Raw genomic sequence first — 13,446 nt, 5'->3', positions numbered from 1 at the left:
TCCCATTTGCAATCCCTTTTTGTTTTCATGTCAACCTTTGGCAAAAATCTAGTTATGTTTCTAAAGTTTTGTGATTCACTAGTAACTGATATATATATATATATATATATATATATATATATATATATATATATATATATATATATATATATATATATATATATATTCTGCTTCAGCTAATCATGGGGAATTAAATAAAATGACAGACATGTCCGCATCATTTTGCATGGCCATTTGTCATTTTTCTGCTGTTTTTACAAAAAACATAATAGTTTAGGAACATGTAATTGACTCCCCACATTCCTAATTTTACCCTCCACCAGCACGCCAATTCCCAAATTGGGGACATGTTCAATGCAGCCAGGAAATCCTTTTAGCTGGCCATTACAATGACCTAAGTCACAGGTGGATTAATTTTATTTCAACTACATCACCTGGAAATCATCTAAAAACATGAGACAACAAATTAAGGTAGTACGACTTATGCTTGCTGAGAAAAATGCCTAAATTATAACAGTCCTTATTTAAATTCATGATAACTGGCATAATTAAAGTAATATGAAATCTTCGTATTATGCAAAGTGTAGCTCTCCGGTCTCCCGGCCATTTGCCACTCTGGGGCAGCTTGTTTCTTTTTTTGTTGTCTTTATGTTTTTTTGATGTAGAAGCTGCTGATTGGAAATATCTGGGATATACCAGCCACACAGAGATCTCCCACAGCAGACATCTGGCATCCTGTCCTCTTTCCTGAAGGGGACCATAATTTCAATCTGGAAAGCTTCAATTGTCCTGTATTTTTTTTCAGAGTTCAGAGTTGATTGCAGCCTCTGTTTTCACATCTGCTTCCTACATTCCGGCCATGCGCTGACTAGGTAATCTACTCTGCACAGAAATGAGTGTTCAGAGACACCCAGTCTGGGGGAAGTTTGTTCTCAACACACTTAGTGACCACACGTTATTGAAGTTATAAACAACTGGGATGCAAGCCTGGCTTTAAGTGGGGAAGTTCTTTGTGACAAATGCCCAACAACAAGCAAAAGGGTCTGCCTCGGGCCTACAGGAACTTTTCATGGAACAAAGAGGGCTTTTCTTTTAAAATGTTTGCCGGTATTTAGCATGTGAAGCATAATACACATTTTTTTTGTTTTATTGAGCTTCTGGTTTGTTATTTAAACCTTTTGGCTACATTAATATCAACACAAAATCAGATTCCTATTGTATGACCTTACAAAAAATAAGACAATTCAAGAAATATAATATTTAAAAGATAATTAAAATAATACCAAAGAGACCAAGTGGAAAAAGAGAAACCCTTAGATTGAGGAAAGAGAAGAAAGCAGAGGAAGAAAAAGGAAGAAGAAAAACAAAAAAAGATTAGCACAAAGGTCAGAATGATTGGCCATACCTTAATGTCCTAGACCACTCAGGCCGGTGAGATTTACTCCAAGGTTCAGCCAAAGGTCTCCACTGTCGTTGATTCCTCAATTTTTGCAAATGTCTTTTTCAAAAAAGCCAGCAACGCCAATGTCAGGGAGATCTTGTTCTCCAGCATTACTAAGGCCCACTATTCGTCAACAGACAGGGACATTGTTTTGTTAAAGAATTTGCCCAACAGTTGTGTTCTTGTGCCCCTTATCACTGAGCATGCCATGGTTAAATGCTGCAGGGTTTCCGGTTTTCCGTTACACAGCCTGCAAGTAAACGTCCGTAGTTTTGGGACGGACCTCACTGCCAACACCTCGCCCGTTGGAAGCAGGTTAACCGAAAATGCATGAACTGTCTTCCCAGATGAGGACATGGGAACTTAGGCACATAACTTGGTAATGTGCCTTTGCCCCTTATTTCTGGTAATCCTTTTCCATCTATCTTAACGTTATTTATTGCCTCCTCGGTGTGGATCCAATCAAGGTCATATAATCTCTGCTTTACCAGTCCTGGATTGGTATCTAGGTCCTTTTCCTCTGTGTTTGTTGTCGTTAGGATTGAGGTGCAGATCTTTTTCCTTTCCTGCAGAGATGGTTCTGCCTCCTCCAACAGAGCCTTCCTCAATATGACAAAGTTACTGGCATCAATTAGCATGATGCATTTACGGTAAAGTGCCTGGGTCTTCCAAGTGATGAGGGCTGCCATTGAGATCAGGCTCAGCTCTGACCTAATAGCCTGCACTGGTGTGCTGTTAGGCAAGGACAGTACTCTCCTCCAGAAAAGGCCTTCCATTTTCATCCAGAAATCAAATGACAGTGAAAACGAGGTCTCTGCACCATATGCTAATATGGGCATGACCTGCATGCAGTAGTATTCTATCATAGGTAGTAAGGTGCATTTACAGTGACTCATGAGTAGCCTACTTGCTTGAGCTGCCCGTATATATACATTACTTTTTATCAACACACACCGTGTCTTTTCCCTGACATGTTTATGTTAGCTGGGGTACATTTTTCTCAGGTCTTGCTTTAAACTGCAAACGCATATGCAAAGTCATGTTGGTGTCAGTGTTTGAAAATCCTGATTCCCATGTGAAAGGGGCCTTTGCATTTCTTCTGCCACTGTGAATGAAAATGCTTCTTTTTCTTTTGTAATGATAGGTAGGCCTTTCTCACATGGCACTTCTTTGTATTACTTGCAGAAACCCCACAGTCTGCCTTAATAGGCCTATTTTCTGTATGAACGTTTTGTAATAAATGCTTGCAGGTAATTTTTTTAGTGGGCAATTCAGTTCTGTTGTTTGGGGCATTTGTTTACAACCCACAGTTGTTTTATTGGGTCTAACCTGTCATATGAAGGTAGGACACTTATTAAAATGTGGTTGCTATCTAAAATATTCTTGTCTGTTTAAGTACGTATTTGGAATTTTTAAATGTTTACATGTATTTACTTTTTGATGCCTGTAAACCACTTCCAATGATGTCACCAGGGTTAAAGAGGAACAGATGTCACCCGGGGTCAAAGGTTGAGTGACCTCACTTCCTGGGATGTCATCAGGTCTGTGATGTCACTTCAACCCCAGGCGTTTTGATGAATCGACGTCACTGCAGTCCACCCCAACCCATCACCTCTTTCCTCTCTTTACCAATCCCTATCTAATGCCCACCTCTGAATAATAATGATAATGACAATAATAATAATAATAATAATAATAATAATAGTAACCTGTGTTCTTACAGCTTCAGGAATTCATCCCACTTCTAAGCACTGTTATTGCAGTTTTCATTATGACCCAACTAAATTGTACTCAGTTTATCAACCTTAAGAAGATGAAAGGCTGACTCTCCACCGCTGTGAATGGCGATCACTTAACTCGTGAGCTATCCTTCTTGAATAGCTTGTTAATCACTCATATACAGAACAATCTGAATTGGCCAAAAGACATTTCTGGTGATATGTAAGGGTGGCTGAATTGGGTCAAAGAGTAGGGTGAATAGATGGATGAATGAATGAATGAATGAATGAATGAATGAATGAATGAATGAATGAATGAATGAATGACAAGGGATGGGTTGGCTTGTATAGCACTGCTCTGAGAACCCAGTTGCTACAAGGCGCTTCCCGCCATTGAAAGAAAATAGGTAGTTACAGATAGGAAAGGCAGCCTCTATCCATCTCCCCTCACCCTTATTTTTGCAGGACAGAAAAAGGATAGAATTGAGTTTGTGTAAACACTCCTGTGGAAATGCATCAGGCTGGTGCAGGTGACTACAGGTTGCCCCCCCCCCCCCCCACCCCCGAGAAGACCCAAGCCCTCAGGCTTTATTCTCAAAGGTCTCTGATTGTGAAGTTTGACAACTGTGTGATTGTAAAAACACAGCTTGTAACACATTAAAATGAACATGCTTGGGGTGGCAGAGCAGTGGTTGGGTAAAAGTGACAATTTCTCGTAAAATAAATAGTACAGCACGAATCTGGGGTTCAAGCTTGGTTTGTGTTCACTGTGGGTAATAGGCGATCGCGTGGGATTTTCTGTTTGCGTAATCGCACAACTAGGGAAAAGGGAAAGTCATTTCATAGAAGCTCACGCCCCCGGTTTTGCCGTTAAAAGTAAAGCTATATGGGGTACCTTGAGAACCCCTCCGCCCGTCTGCCCAATAATCGAAACATGTACTCGTGTGACTCCCCTGAACCCAACAGGCTTGCAAAGATGGGGGGATACGCGGGTGTTGGGTGAAAGTTGCTACTGTCCATCCATGCGACCTTGTGGTCCCCTCTGTGAGGGGTCCCGCCAGTCTCTCCGCGCAGCGTGTCCAGCTGTGCTGTGCTGCGTGACGAGCAGCGGCTGCACCGCCCCGGGCCGCGGCTAGGGGGCGCCCGGCTCCCTTCGCTGCTCCCCCAGTGCCAGGGCCGGCGGGTCACGTGCTCCCTACGCGTGTGCAGGTTTAAAGCGGCTCCCGTCCCCGCCAGCCTGGGCAGTCAGTGCGAAGCTCGGGCTGCCGGGGGAGGAGGTGCTGCTATCGTTGCTGCTGCTGCTGCTGGCCAGGAGTCTGGGGGAAGGAACACTGGCTACCAGAGAGCACTTATCTTGGGGGATTGGACCTGCCGCGGGACTGGGAGCCACAGGAGGAGCTGCAGGGGAAGGGGTTGAGGCGTAGAGCCCGGGAGCTAACGGTGAGTACCCTGTGGAGCGCATCTGCTCCCAGCACACACCCTGCCCGGACCTAGCCCGTGCACTCTCTAAGGATGCCCTGCACGCAGAGGGCACACATGCTGCATAGTCTCACGCTGCACACGTGCTGAGTTTGTGTATATAGACGATGCTACCTGTTTGCACACACATGATGATTGCAGCCAGAGGTTATGCTGAGGGCATGCAAATCATGTTAGCAGTGGCACGAGGGGGCGCCAAAGGGGAGCGCACGTACACGAGGACGCACCAGGACACAAAGTGGGTGTGATATGTGTGCAGGTCATGTTGCCAGTCTGCACACAGAGGAGAGGCCGCACGTCAGCACAGGTGGCATATAATCTCCACATGGGCGCATGGCGTGATCTCAGACACCCGGGCGATTACACACACAGGAGATGCTGCCCGTCTGCACAAATAAGACGCTGCCTGTTCGTATACATGGATGATGGCACTGCATGTTGGCACACGGGGAGCATGCTGCATGTGTGCAGATATAGGGTACGGTCTGTGCACACAGGGGTTGTTGTGGTTATGTGCACACGCATTCTGGTGAATGCACAACGGTGGGGACGCCGCAGTTTGTGTGCACAGAGGGATACTTATTTTCATATAAAGGCAGCTGCACTAGGAGGGGAGGCCAGGCCGTCCATGTGCAAATAGAGTTGAAGGTGCACGTGTACAACGTGGATTATTTACAGGGCAGATTTGCACACGAGAACATGTCTGTCTGTGGAGAGATGACGGCACCTGTGCACACATGCCTGTGCACATAGGGAAAGCTGTTTTATAATGATAATTCCTGTTGGCACACAGGACCGCGCGCGCTGCTGTCGGGACGAGGCACGCGGGACACCACGACTTCCAGTGTATGCACACACAGTGAGCTAATGTGTCTTCTATAGCGCTGGTTATGAATGCTCTGGCCTCTAGGCGCTGTCCCACAAGGAGAGGGGCGTGCAAATGTGTGATCAAATATAACCTCTGCCCTTTTGCATACACGCATGAGCAGGTTTTAGTTGCTCCCCCCTCCTTGTATATTCGGCGTATTGCCGCACGGGCTGCCCGCATGCACACTGGGATGGCAGAGCAGCGCGTACACGGGGGGGTGCCGCTCGTGGTTCCCAGGCGCGGGGAGCGATGCCCCGCTCCCCGCGCCTGGGAACCCGTAAAACTCGGGTCTTGTTTGCAGCCTGCACACAGAGGACGCTGGAGGGTAGGCTGCCTCTCGTGGGTTTGCTGGCGAGGTGTGCAGCGTGCGGTGCGTGCGCTTTTGAGGTCCGCGTGCACAGGTTAGCTGTTTCGTAAACAGATCGGGGACATAGAAACACAATGTTAAACATGTCCTTCCATGTAGGCGAGTGTCACCGAAGTAAAGGTGTTGAGAGTGGGTGGGGTATGCGTGGTTTCCAGGTGTGTTACCCAGGCTAATAATGAGAGGAAAGGTGTGACACGGTTGAGTGTTGTGACAGGTCGCGCACGGCGGAGCTTTAAATGACTTTTTCTTCGCACGCGTGCGTTTATTTAACTTTATTTCTCACCACTACTAGTGTCGCCAGAGAAGTTCGCGGCAGCGTGGGGTGGGATTCAGCAGTTTGCCGAGGATCACACAGAATGTGTAAGTGAAGCCGCGTGATTCGACAGAGCGTCAGCCTTCGTGCAGGATGGCTGCAGTCACAGCTAAATGGACAGGCTACAGTAGACCCGGCCCTCTTCCTATACCTGCAAGCTTAGGGCTATGAGCATTTGACAGAGATCGGGCAATAATAGCAGACCCATAATGCCCTCAAACCGTTCATACCCATATCAGGCGATCCTGGGCCCATCGCTCTGGTCTTGGCACGGTGTTCCCTTGGAAAGGGCTAAATCACAAACGTTGTACCTATTGCAGTTCCTGTTTATAAAGTATAGTTACACGGGAAATAAAAGCAGGGTTTCCGCCCTTATTATGTTAAGCTAATGTTCAGCAGTGGCGGGGACCTACCGCCCAGGTGGCAACGGCAGCTAAGAACCCACCGTAGCCCAGAGATGGTGACTCTGCCGCCGATGTATCCGCTATCGTGCGTTCTGGCTTCTGGGGAAGCGAGCGCCTGGCCATGAACGGTCATGTCCGGCTTTCCCCACACACTCGCCCCCATCCACAGGCGTCCATGTTATCATCATTGGGGCGACTTGGTCCCCTGCTGCGAAACGCCCCCCCGCCCCCATGACGGGGTGTCTGGGGCTCTTGGAAACACGGGAGTTTGAGTCTTAGTCCGATGTGTTTCTGCGCGCCCTCATAATCGCTGTTACGGTTTCCCTGCTGGCTGTTTTAGTCCTGGCCCTCGCCCCTTTGCTTCTCCCCACTTACCGCACGCAACGCATCGACTGGACGAGCGCGTGCATTTTTTTTTTATTTAGCTTCGGTCCGTGCAGCAAAACACCAGAATGACCAGAAGAGCACCCGTCCGATGCACACGCTGTGCAAGTCCTGCAGAGACTCACGCTGCAGCAATACGGAGGCTTCTCGGACAGCCTTCTCCGGCCAGCGTTTGTGCACGCGCGTCAGCACCCTCTGTGAGTGTTTGTTTGGGCATACGTGTTTGCAGCCTCTGAGTGTATATGCTTGGGTGTGTTCGTCTCTGCACCGTATGAGTGCACACGTCTGTGTGTATGCGTGAGTGAATACGTTTCTGCAGCCTCTGAGTGCATTCGTGTGTATGCGTGCGTGTATATGCGTCTGCGCCATGGGCCCGATTCATGGTGCACTGCTGAAAAGTGTCTTTTCACTGTGGACAGAAGCCCTGATTCATGGAACTGTGCAAAGTGTATTTTTTCTGTACAAAGTAATTCTGTACTGCAAAAATGACTTTGCACAACAACAATACACTTTGCACAGTTCCATGAATCAGGGCTCGTGTCCGCAATGCAAAGGCACTTTTCAGCAGTGCAAAGCCACTTTGAACCGGGCAAAAATTCCCCTGGTCACAGAGTGCGTGGGCCGTATTTGCATGAGAATTTTACTGTGGCGCAACCCCAGCTTTGTAAATCAGGACCTACGTGTGCGGATGGTTGCGTGTGTATGTTAGCGAGGAAGTCATGCCGTCCCGTTTATCAAAGATCGGGCAACGGCCGCTTTTTTCGGTGGCTTGTTGAATTGAGTGGGACATTTGTTCCTCCCTTCTTTGCAGGAGGGGAGTCCCCCCCCCCCAACCCCCAAAGAGAACATCTCTTTCATTTTCACAGGGCTTTGAAAGACACAATGCAGGCATCCCGCATTACCCCATCGCCCCACACTCCCCGAGTGTGCATGGGAGGAGGGTGGCCGATCTAGATGCCGAGGACTGTTGCTTGCACTAGTGCCACTACTCCAGTTTGAAGCGATTTGCACCATCGACTGCCGTGCAAAATGAGCAAGACGTTGCACAATTCATGTGCCCGCGCGGTAGCTTAGATTTGAATGTGCTCATGCTGTTTAGGGGCCCGCCTGATGCATGCGAAGAATGTTGCCGACGTTACCCTGGAGCCGGGTTTACTAAAGCGACATTGCACTATGTATAGGCCGAATTGAATTGCTGTGCATTCTGTCTGACCACTACATTACAATGACCGTCCACGCGATAAAAGGAATTTGCACTTTTGATTTGGTTTTCTGATATCAAAGGGCTTCACACTACAGCCGCCTGCCTGATAACGTTGGAGCACTTTGCACTATTTATCAAACGGTCTGTTAAGGCAGAAAGAGTTTGAATTATGTGTCTGACTGCCTGAACAATTATGAGGAATGTGTACTATGTACGGTGTCTGACCACTTAGAAGCACTTTTCACACCTGTGCCCAATGCTGGATAAATAAAGAGTTCGTTGCACTTTTGTGCAATGGCTGACCACTTAGAAGAACGTTGCACTCTGTACCTGCTCCCTTGAAGGCTATAATGGCCTTTGCAATATTTACCCAGTCCATGAGCAATGCAATGGACGTGCACTATTAACCCGGCAACCTGAACATTGCAATGCACTTTGCACTATTTACCTGGCCCTCTGATCAATGTGATTAACATTGCACTATTTAACCCCCTCCCCCCTTACCAATGGTATGGACTTTGCACCATTTAGCTGGTCCTCTGACAAATGCAAGAGGTTGCAGTATTTACCCGCCCCCTCACCCGTGCGATTGACTTTTGCACTATTTACCCGGTCCTATGGCCATTGTAATGGACTTTGCACTATTTATTCGCCCTCCCCCCTGACCAAGGCAACAGACTTTTTACTGTTTGCATGCCTGCCTGATGATTTACAGGGACCTGCCCTATTGACCTGGCGGCTTCACAACTCAAAAGCACGCGGCAATACCCCATTGGACGTGCAACCAGAAATCACTTGAGTCGATGGCACAATACACAACCTTACAAACACAACAACACGTGGATGTGCGGGAGCAGGTTGTTATGAGGGTTTTGGGTTTGCTGTTCTTTCTATGTCCGCTTCTGCGGTGACCCTAACCCGCCACCGATTCTTGTGCAAAGGAGCCTCAAACTGGCGGCTTTTCAAACTATTTAATTTTCTCCATCAGAACACGCCCCTCCCCCCCCCCACCACCCTAGCGAGAGGGTTCAACACTTTCGCGGTCCCAAGAACGGACTGTTTAATAGAAATGAACATTTGTGATCAGCCTGGTGATTTGTGCATGCTGGCGGTTCTTGGGGGGCGCAGGCGGCCCTTTGCTGGGCTCCCCGCTGCTTTCTAGACGAAGTAAAAAAAGTTTCAAGCGTTTTCTGTTCTTCAAACGTGCCAGACCGGTAGCATCGAATTCCTTGGAATGCGCTGTGCACACTTTCCAATCACGTTGTAATTGTGTAGAATTTGCTGTTGGGGGAGAGGCGGCCTTGCCATTGTCTTGTTGCCCCCCACCGAAAAACCCTGCGAGGCCCAGCCAGTGCCTCAGTGTTTTGTTTTTTTGGGCAGGGGTGTGTAAATGGGGTACGAGGGTGCTGCATTTTCAAGCATCTTGATATACAATGGAGGGGGGTGAGGTTGGGGGGGGGAGCAAGCTGTTTGTCCAGAGCGTGTGCTGTGTGCTGTGTTTCTGAAAGAAGAAAAAAATCGCCCTGGCAAGGAAAATACGCCTCGCTTGCGTATAATTTATCATGGCCAGCCTTGCAATGGAAACAATGTTTCTGGTGAATATATTATCTGTCTTTAGAATTTCATGCCCGCTTGTATCAGTTCCAGAAGCTCGCAGAAACGCGTCGTTGCCAAGATCTGAGCGAGAAATGCACGTAAATGACATGTGCATGTGTGGTTTTTAGAGCAAAAAAGGGGTCGACGCTTCTCAGGCGTGTTGTTGGAGCTCCCTTTTGACCTCGAACAGCCTGAAACAAAAGTTTCCCTTGGTTAGCGAGGCCCCGTCGAACCTTGTTGTTGCGGCCTTATGCAGCTTCGCCAGGGCACCCCGCCAGCCCCATTGTTTTTGAAAATGGATAGAAAAAAAGTCAAGCCCGCAGCGCTCGGCCTCCAATTTTCTTTGATTTTGGAGCGCAGAGGAGCGCGTCGCTGCGAGGCACGAGATCATGGGGACGGTGTGTTAAAGCGCATCACGAATTTTAATGGATTAATAATTGATTGAGAATGACTCCAATGTACACATACTACTGTAATGCTGCTATACGAACATGTATAGTTTGGCAATCAACTTTGAAAGCAAATAACATCACAGCCGCAACCTGAGTGCACAAACTTAGCGGAATGCTTTTTCAGAAGTACACTGTGGGCCCGATTCATGGAATTTTTTGCACGGTTCAAAGTGACTTTGCACGGCCGACACAAAACCTGATTCATGGAACTGTGCAAAGTGTATTTTTGCAGTGCAAAGTCCGTGCAAACCCATTGTGTACTGCAAAATTGACTATGCACTGACGTTTCACTGACTTTGCACAGTTCCATGAATTAGGGGTTGCGTCGCAGTGCAAATTCTCTTTTCAGCAGTGCAAAGTCACTTTGAACCGTGTGAAAAATTACATAAATTGGGCCCTGTAAGTATAGGCAATATCCTTGAATGCCTTTTGTAACTTTACAAACTTTGACCGAGGGAGGGCTTTTTGAATTAGAATATGTTGACAAAATTAAATTTTTGGAGCAGGGCTGAAAGAGAAAAGCGTTTCTCAAAAGGGTGGCTGAATTTTGAACTTGGTGCCAATTGGGCAAACAGGATTGTACTTGTGATTGTGTTGGACTAATGACAGCTATGTTTAGTGTGCCATAAAACTCCTTATTTTTAAAGTTTTCTGATATGCTTTAATCACGCGCAGTGTGGGATTGTGTTATGCACCCCCCTGTTCTTTCCTATGTATAGGCTAGGCTTGTCGTCCAGTTGATCCGTACGGTGATCACTGCACAGAGAATTGCAGCAAGACTTGTTTGATCCGGACACTATTAGTAATTGTGCTTGGCTCCTAGAAGCCGGGTGTTGGCAGTGCAATGGCTTAGGTACCGGAAGTGGAGAGATCCAGAGATGCCGAAAGACACAGCTGGCTGTGATTATTTCCGAAGATAGTCACTGCTTTTGAGAATGGTATCCACGGCCAATTGACGGGGCACGTAAGGAACGCTACAACAGGGAATCACTTATGTGCAGGATCAGGTGTTCCGGGGTGGTGGCGCTGTAGCTCCTTTACCGGGCAAACACTGCTTTCTAACTTCATTGGGCGGCGCAGGCGGCAGGCCCAGTGAGTGACACCAGACACAAATATTCTTTGGAAAACATTAGGCCGTGTTTATTAAATCTCTTCTCTTACATTATCAAAAAATGCGACACAACTGTTTACATCATAATTACGTCAGCAGTTATGTTATCATTACGTGCTTGAGTGGCTGTGGCCATCGCCCCCCATGCTCCGGGATGGGCCTGAAAGAAATATGTGACACCCTAATTATAATTATTATTATAATTGTTTATTTATAACGAGCCTACTACCCAGTGGTTTCTGAGCGCGGACCCGGGATCGAACCTGTGTTGCTCCATGTCATCCTGCTTCCAAGACGAGTGCGTTGCCCCTGAGCTATTCTCCCTAAAACGACAAGACACCTAGACCCTCTCCCCCTCTACACATACTTGTTAGGACCGCTCTAAGATCCGCTGGCATGACCTCACCGTACCGCGCCGAACCTTTCACCATAACCTAAAACATAAATGAATCTCCCTTCCAGTGGCCCAAATGGTTGAGCCCATAGCTCAATTCAATGCAATGTGCCAGAACCTACCATCACAGGGCCACTGACCTTCTGAGCAGTGGCACCCATCCCTTCCTAAACAGTACTTGTGCTCATCCCACAAGACCCACTACAACCAGACGCCATGACCTCCAAACTATTATACATCTAATCACCATCAGAAACACATTGTCTCTTTCCTAATGCACCCCTCCTAGGCCCGAGCCGTAGCCGACAGGGACTTTAAATCTATGAACACCGAGACACCCTCTGCAGTGGCCCCCCCATTGTGCTGCCCTTCAGTCATACATACATATACTAAAAACTTGCACCCATTCTCCTCGTGCCCGTGGCAGAAGCTACCCGGGAATTCTTAGATGCTTCCTTTGGATTTGGCCAACCACCATACTCCTCTTCAGCCTTTGTGCAGCCCACAGATATTACCCCCACCCAACGCCCCTGTTGGTCCCTGCCTAAACATTGTACCCTTCCTTGCACAGATGGCCAATCCAACGGCCAGGATCCCTGGGGTAATTCCCCCCATCATTGGGTTTCATCTAGAGATACAAAACAAGATCGGTTAATGAATATCAGATGTTAGACCTGCCAAACAACGACCTAGCCGGCCATGGAACTGGGAGCCCTCACTGGGGCCATATCCCTGAGACCGTCCCAAAGGGGGGGCTGCACCCACAGGCCGACCCACCGATGCGCCCAAACCATGGCCTAGCGCTACAGTCCCTATAACCCATGGGAAACCACCAGCCTAGGTGAGGTGTAATTCAACCTCCTCAAGTCATCCACTCTACTCCTAGCACCAGGGTGTGGCCCCACACCGACACCATCCCTCAAGAAATGATGACCGGGCAACCTTCAGACCCTCGGCCTTAATTCAGTGCACAGGGTCCCTATCTCCTGGCCCCCACAGACCCTACCTACCTGAAGCCCCCAAACTTACTTGAAGTGGGATCACCACACAAATGGCTACGGACACGAGGAATGCCACCAGGGGGCAAGTATCTATTACAAGTGCCCCCAAGAAACCACAATTGAAAACATGCCACTTAGCCTGGACCAATGGCAAGCAGGAAGGTTTGGACCCCCCTCAGCCATAACCCTTGAGAAACAATACCCAGGGAGCGCACATACCCTCGGCCTGCGGCCAGCACCCTCAGATGATGATCCCTTGTCCCTACATGCCCTACCTGCCCCCAATGCACCCCATCCCCACTCCAAGTGGGACCACACATACAAATGGCTCCGGACACCAGAACTCCTGCCAGGGGACAAGCATCTGTCCTGCAAGCCCCCAAAGCAACCACGACTTTCACACTTGTCTTTCTGTACGGGCACTGCTCAACAGAAGGGTGAGACAACTCACCTGCCACACCCCTTGAGAAACGATACCCACATACTCTCTGACTGCATCCAGTGCCCTCAGATCTGAATCTCCTGGCCACTGCAGGCCCTACCTGCCCAAATTCCTCAAGCCTGCACGAAATGAGATCCCCATACAAAATGGCTACAGACATCAGGACTGCTGCCAGGTGGCAAACATCTATTACAACATGCCCCCAGGAAACCACAACTAAAAACCTGCTGCAAAAAGGTGTGTCCCCTCCCTAGCCACACCCCTTGAGAAAC

General features: G+C 48.2%; 1 protein-coding gene across 2 annotated transcripts in view; it reads left to right on the top strand.

The window, feature by feature from the left end:
- Positions 1-4,376: 4,376 nt before the first annotated feature.
- CNTFR (ciliary neurotrophic factor receptor) overlaps positions 4,377-13,446 on the top strand; it is a 1,120,093-nt gene continuing 1,111,023 nt past the window's right edge. Inside the window, exon 1 of one of the 2 annotated variants that reach the window (XM_069626823.1) lies at positions 4,377-4,599. The gene's annotated coding sequence lies outside the window, so the exon portion shown is untranslated. The remainder of the gene's footprint in view (positions 4,600-13,446) is intronic. The other variant, XM_069626824.1, reaches the window with a different exon arrangement.

Source organism: Ambystoma mexicanum, chromosome 6p (assembly GCF_040938575.1).
Source record: "Ambystoma mexicanum isolate Mex_15411 chromosome 6p, UKY_AmexF1_1, whole genome shotgun sequence".
Taxonomy (NCBI): domain Eukaryota; kingdom Metazoa; phylum Chordata; class Amphibia; order Caudata; family Ambystomatidae; genus Ambystoma; species Ambystoma mexicanum.
The sequence above is the reverse complement of the archived record's forward strand: the minus strand, read 5'-3'. Positions and strand labels throughout refer to the sequence as shown.